Here is a 7,377-nt window from a genome sequence, read left to right as displayed (position 1 = left end):
AGTCTGTCTTGTCAGGTTCTAAGATCATTTCTTACAATCTCTCCCCATGTCAATCTTGGCCACCTACCACTGGCTCTCCTCCTCACCACATTTAGACTCATGCACCACTTAACCCAGCTGGTCTCATCCATTCTCCCCACACTCCCGATCTCGGTCTACTTATACGTAAATCTTGGCTGATACTCTCAATACCCAGCCGCCCTCTTAGCTCTGAACGGTGATTCTCATCTTTCAGTGTCACAGTACACATCCACCTCACCATTCTCATTTCAGTTCACTCAAGACTGCATATGTCATCCTCTTTAACTGCCCATGTTTCACGGATATATAACACCGAACTTCTCACACCAGTTGTATACATTCTTCCTTTCATGTGATGGGAAAGTCCCCATGCTGACAATAAAGACAAGAATTCCCTAAACTTCCTCCAGCCATTTATGACTTGAAAATGAACAGCACCCCATCCAGCACTGATTATGTCACCCAGGCAGCAGAACTCATCCATGACTCACAACACAGCAACCTTCAACACCCCATCCAGCACTGATTATGTCACCCAGGCAGCAGAACTCTTCCATGACTCACAACACAGCAACCTTCAACACCCCATCCAGCACTGATTATGTCACCCAGGCAGCAGAACTATCCATGACTCACAACATGCACCACACCCCCATCCAGCACTGATTATATGTCATCCAGGCAGCAGGAACCTTCCATGACTCACAACACACAGTCTTCAGCACTTGAACATCCAGCACTGGGATCATGGCACCCAGGCAGCAGAACTCCATCCATGACTCACAACACAGCAACCTTCAGCACCCCATCCAGCACTGATGAGTGTCATCCAGCAGAACTCTTCCATGACTCACAACACAGCAGTCTTCAGCACCCCTCCAGCACTGATCATGGCACCCAGGCAGCAGAACTCATCCATGCACTCCACAACACAGCAACCTTCAGCACCCCATCCAGCACTACTATGCTGGTCCAGGCAGCAGAACTCATCCATGACTCATAACACAGCAACCTTCAGCACCCCATCCAGCACTGATTATGTCACCCAGGCAGCAGAACCCATTCCATGACTCACAACACAGCACAGCCTTCAGCACCCCCTCCAGCACTGATCATGTCACCCAGGCAGCAGAACCCATTCCATGACTCACAACACAGCAGCCTTCAGCACCCCCTCCAGCACTGATCATGTCACCCAGGCAGCAGAACTCATCCACACAGTCCACGGATAATCTTCAGTGTTGAGTTTCTTCAGTCTTGTCATGGACACATATTTACCTGCACATACATAACACTTACAGTCAGCAACATCCTGCAGTCTGCCATCCACTCCACTGTACATCTTGTGTACCCACCTTCCTCACTCACTGTACCTCTTGTGTACCCACCATCCTCATTCACTGTACCTCTTGTGTACCCACCTTCCTCACTCAGTGTACCACTTGTGTACCCACCATCATTCACTGTACCTCTTGTGTATCCACCTTCCTCACTCAATGTCAATATCTTTCTTACTGATAGCATAGATATAGATAAGACAGATGCTTGTATATATAAAGACAGTCTGATAGATGATATAGATACCAAACAGACAGACATACAGGTATTGAAAGACTGATAGAAAGATATAGAAGCACAGATAGATAAAGATAGACAGTTAGACAGACATAAAGACATACTTGTAGCAGCAGAGTCTCCATGATCCAGTTGTTAATTTCACAAGGGTTTAGTCGTTAACACATCTGGAACAAACAAACAAAAACAGTTAATATACACAACAGTTTATGATAAAAATATGTCCATAAATTAATAGTTATTCAGTACAGCAGTTGTTTGTTTTGCAATGTCGTATGTTTCCATTAGAACAGTATTGCTCACACCACATTCTAGTTTCTTAATTATTTCAAGTTTGTCACTCAATTTCAACGCGTTATTCTTTCTCTTCACACAACGAAGTTTATCACCTATAGGAGCCATTATCATGGGCTTGTACAGTACTCTGTAAATGGAAAGAGTAAGACTCAAAATAATGTTATGTTACACCGGTATTCTATTCATACTGTGCTTGATATAATGCATTCACGGAAATGTAATATTTTTGCTGAAATGGCGTACGTATCACAGTGGAAAGTTGGATAAAATCGTGACGAAAACAATGACTTTAGTCACCTTTCTGTTAAAAATCATTATCAATAATCTCATACACTAGATAGTTTTCCAGTTAAAAACTGTTTATGTGTTCTAATATTCTACTCCTGGTGTTGAATAAATACTCTAATCCATGCTACAGATATTTTCGACAAAATCCATCAAGTGTTTTTCCTTGTCATCGTCTGCACAGCTTTGAACAACTTTGATCCTCTCTCTTGAACAGGTATTAGAGGTACGCTATTTTTCAAGATCGTTTGAACAAAAACATATACATCACGTATATTTTTACTTCAAACTGCGCCCCAGTGAATATATTCTTTGAAATAAATAACGATGTTGCTGGAAGCATGATGTATTTCAATGTAGGTCAGGACAAAAATAAGCGAAACAAAAGGAGCTTTTCGGCTTCCGATGTTCTTAAGATGTTACTCGTTTTTATAATAGTTTTCGGATGAAATTCTGTTATATTACAATGATATTCTATTCATACTGTGCTTGATATAATACATGTAATAGTTTTTTAACTGAAAACGATTCGAAAAACACGTACCCTCTAGCCCTGTTCAAGGAGAAGACTGGGAGGAGCTCTTTGGTGCTTAAGACGATGACAATGAAATAGATTTTGATGGATTTTAATGAAAATATTCAGAAATATGGTATCGTAGTTCTTATTTAAGTGAATTAGGATAGAATATTATTGTAATACAACAGTAGTGACGACGTGGAGGAGGCGGAGGCATAGAGCGGGGAGGTGCGGTGACTGGCGGCAGCAGGGACGAGTGGGGATGCCAGCCAGTACATTACGGATGTACAGTATTAATTGATTTTATAGCTCTTTTTGCATTTTAATATTAAATACCGTACATTACGTTTCAACAAAACTACTATTTATTTCTGAGAATATGGAAATGTAATATTTTTGCTGAAATGACGTACTGTACATATTACAGTGGAAAGTGGGATAAAATTGTGACGAAAACAATGACTTTCGCTTTCTTTCGTTCAAAACACGTTACCGTAATCACTTTTCGAATGGTTTTCAGTTGTGGGATTATGAGGCTAATGATAGGATAGAATATTATTGTAATACGGTACGGTACAACAGTTTTTTAACTCAAAACCGTGAAATCTGAAATTCTGATTCATGAAAGAAAGCGAAATCTGTTCGTTCAAAATATTACATTTTCATATTTATTTCTGAGAATATATTCATTCAGTCACAGTTAAGGTAAAATATACTTGTGATGTAATATTTTAATGAGAATATGGTATAGTAGTTTTCTTTTGTTTCAAATTTAATTCACAAAGATTGATGTTTCAAATGTAATGAACAAAAATTTATGTACAGTATCTATAAATAAACTTTAAAAAATGAATACTTTGTTTTACATCGTCCTGTTGTACTGCGCACATCATTGTCATCCCTAAAAATCCCATCTAATTCATATTACGCTTCATAACATTCAAATGCACAGCGCTTGTAGAACCCCAGAAAACGGGAAACATTGAGAAAGGACAACTCACCTACTCAAGGTTCCTAGACCCTGTGTTGTATTGTACCCAGGTATAGTTATATCATATCACGTGTATGTATTCATAGCATTAAGGATCACTCAGGGTAGGCATAAGATGAATGTTAAAGTCCAGTTGAGCCGGACTAGGGTACTGTAAGACTAAGTGTGGAGCAGGGTTTGAAGGTCCTACTATTTACGTCTGTGAGCGTGTAGCGAACATAACTCCAACAGATATCATATGAAAATACATGAGAACAATGATCTGGAAAAAGGATAAATGTATCAGAACTATGTGAGGTGTTGACAGTGATCTAAAAACTATACTGGAAAGGAAATATCGTGTATGCGTCGGTATGAATTTAATACACCTCGTAGCCTCACGTGACATATACCCACGACAGGTACAGTGATCAGAGAATCTTATGTCTGTGTTCAAATAGTGCAAGGTGTGAGAGGAGGATCCCTCATTACAGTTTTTAAGTGAAGTTGATACACCCCCGCCATGATCATTCGGCTTTGGTTTCAAGGCGCGCCATGTACCCGCCTCAGATGCCCCGTTGATATTAAAATCCCAGGCATTTAACCAAGCACTAGCAAACCAAGACCTGACCTTAGTGTGTAATTTAGGATTAATATATGTGTTTATAAGAAATGAGTGACAAGATACCGTGAAGTGTTCAGGTGAGAACCATAAGAAACAAAAGTGTAAATTGAGGATTGGAAACTGTATGCCTATGTGACGAGAAGCGGCGGGAAGCCGGCCTTAGTCTTTCCCGTTCTGCCGTCACCACAGGTCAGTGTCCTAGCGGGCTATATCCCGCCCTACAAGTAAGGTTGATAAATAGCAGTTACTACAGTTTAAAGCTTTGCCGGATATATAAGTGTGATAGGGATGTGTTAAGGGGTGGGATACCCGCCCGTCAGGCATTATTGCTTAGTCTTTCCCGTTCTGCCGTCACCACAGGTGCCACGTGGTCGGGGTATCTTGCCGCCCGGCCGCCATTGTCTCCTTGAGCGCCACACCAGGTGGGGAATGACTCCCCACTATACCAGTCCACTATGAACCGGTGGATTCCCAGCGCACCACTCCACATGAATAGTCACAACTAAGGAGACCGTGAGAAACTGCGGTCGTCACTTGGAGCGACCTATAATACCAGGCGTAGAAATAGTGCTGGTATGTCTCTAGGTGAAGCCCTCGTCTCTACCCACCGAGGGCGGTGTGCGAACGAGGTGCCCGTTGTGTATACCTAAAAGTCACAAGGAGTCGCATACTTGCAGGTATGGAATGTAACAGGTGTGTTGAGATGGTGCTACTATGTATGATAACCGACGGTGCTACAATCCACACCCGTGGATCAGTCTGATGTGTTAAGGGATATTGTAAGAAGGAACGACCGAGATACGGCGTTCACCGATTGTTATGCAATAAGTGGGTGGATGACCCGCCAGTAATGTAGGAGTCTGGGGCCCAGCTGGGTAACCAAAATTCCGTTGTTCTTCTGAGGAAGGCCAATTCATGTATGTCGTTTTTACCAGTATGTTTTAGAAGGAATAAATCAATTAAGACATGTTATGGTTTCCCCCTTCTTTACCCTCATCGATCTGGTCAATGGAAAACCTAACCCAATGCCTAGTCCACTCTGCCTGCTACCTAACGAGCTACATGCTGTCCAGAGGGGGTCTGGTGGCAGCGACCCTTAGACATTAAGATTAGAGTTAAATTATCCCCTTAGATTTAGTGACCCCCAGATCTAGCAGTATACTGTGTATACCATACCATGCATTTGGTTACTTTGGGCTTGCTATTATGATGCAAGAGATCTGCCCTGGCAGCTGTACCGACACTCAAAGCCGGTGGTGCGTCGTTTCCATTGTTTACTGGTAGTTCCTGGTAAATATTTTTCAACCTAACGAAACTATTAGCCGTTTAGAGGTCAACCCCTAATTTTTGGCCAAATAATTTGGTCTTAAAAACTCGAACTACACACAGGTATACATGGTAAATAAGGACATGGGGGGGCCAGGGGTTTTTTAGGGGGGGGGGAGGCAAAAGTACACGGATTTTTAACATTCATGGGTATCTCTCTTACCTAACCCCCGCGTATGTTAAGGGCTGACTGTATGTATGCATGCATAAAACAAGTAGAGTATTAATAAACATGATGGTTCATGTGCTATAACAGGAACAGGTACTGCAGTAAGAGGTGTAGTATTACCTGGGCCTCGGCCATATCCAGCCAAACACTGTGCCTTTAACCTCTCCGAACCTCTTCGTTTTGACGATATAATCAAAGATAGCCGTTCTTTCCTCGTGGGAGTAGTATACATCTTTTCTGTAAAAGAAAACTTATGATAATATACTTTGTTTAATATTTGTTCACACAACTAAAAGGAATATCCTTCCTTCTTTAGGCATTTGCCTCCAGGTGTAATGTTAACCTACATCTATTGAGGATAAAATCTTTCACCTACAAATTGACAACAACACATTTGCTGTAATCAGACATATCTAGTTGCCTCAACCCCAACAATAACCGAATTTTTTCTCCCAAATTTTCTTATTATTGTGGACTAATACTGTAAAACAAGTTAATGATCACCAAAAACAGCACTCATCTTACACCCCCCTCATAAACCCCCCCAAAATAATATAATAATAAAAAACTCATTTGCCTATCAGTATTTATCTTTCCGTCCCTATTATTCGCCAGAGATTTATAATATTGCTAAGTATAATAGTGTGAAATAATAAGGAAACACCACTATAAAGGTGCTCCTCTACTTAAGAACGTTCAAGAAAATTCCAGATAAAACAAACATTACCTAAGAGGAGAAGAGTGAGCCAGGTTTTAAGGCTGTATTAAAGGGTATAGCTGGGCTAAATATCCATCATCTTTTCAGTTTTTACAATAAGTTTGGTATCTACAGGAGTAAAGTTGGACTTACAAACAAGCCTCAAGAACGTAACTCTTTCGCAAGTAGAGGAGCATCTGTACTTAATTTTTTTCTCAGCTGAGAAAAGATGCCCCGCCCCATGACTGTATTGCTCTAATTTTATCCAAAATTTTATTATAACATGCATATTATCTCGATATTACTACATATTAATTCACAGAAATAAACAAACATGTTGTCAGTGAAGAAGAACACTCACCTCAACCCAAGAAACAGGAAGTTTGCAAGTGTAAGTCCTGGACCCACTCTCCAGAGGATTTTTTCAAAGCACACTAAGTCTCGGTAATTTCCAGGAAGGTCACCTGCAACAAGAAAGTCTCTTTCAGAAACAGGTAATTAAACACAATTGAAATCTTAACTATAAAGTAGAAGGAGTGACGACAACTTGTTTCAGTTGCTCTCCACCCATAGCAGGAAAAGGCTGATATCATCATAATCATCTCCAACATTTCATGTCCATTTCCCACAGTTGTGTGCATAGCCATGATTACCTGATGGCAGCTCTCTAAGCTGCATAATGTCTTTTAATAACATCATAAAGATTAAGTTGTAAATGTGTCCACCAAACTTTGAGGGCTTGGAACCCTTGGAAGCTCTAAACTAGAGTGATTAGGGCTAAACTGACCATCAGCCAACTTCCCCCTAACCATGTCCCATGATCAGATGTTTGACAAAGCAAGGTTGTCCATGGTGGCTTGGAAGGTATGGAAATCACTCAAGGTTTCACAGCACA

The 7,377-nt window shown here is 41.0% G+C and overlaps 1 long non-coding RNA gene across 2 annotated transcripts; it reads right to left on the bottom strand.

Annotated features, from left to right (window-relative positions):
* Positions 1 to 1,704: 1,704 nt before the first annotated feature.
* On the bottom strand, positions 1,705 to 6,901 carry LOC121870153. Of its 2 annotated transcripts, XR_006089662.1 has the most exons (3): positions 6,844 to 6,901; positions 5,906 to 6,022; positions 1,705 to 1,763 (listed from the first exon to the last, which is right to left on the bottom strand). It is a non-coding gene; the product is annotated as an uncharacterized LOC121870153 (long non-coding RNA). The 2 variants fall into 2 exon arrangements; XR_006089661.1 differs by lacking the exon at positions 1,705 to 1,763 and having other exon boundaries at positions 5,727 to 6,022.
* Positions 6,902 to 7,377: the final 476 nt, after the last annotated feature.

This window comes from Homarus americanus, unplaced genomic scaffold, assembly GCF_018991925.1.
Source record: "Homarus americanus isolate GMGI-L3 unplaced genomic scaffold, GMGI_Hamer_2.0 scaffold34374, whole genome shotgun sequence".
Lineage (NCBI taxonomy): Eukaryota > Metazoa > Arthropoda > Malacostraca > Decapoda > Nephropidae > Homarus > Homarus americanus.
The sequence above is the reverse complement of the archived record's forward strand: the minus strand, read 5'-3'. Positions and strand labels throughout refer to the sequence as shown.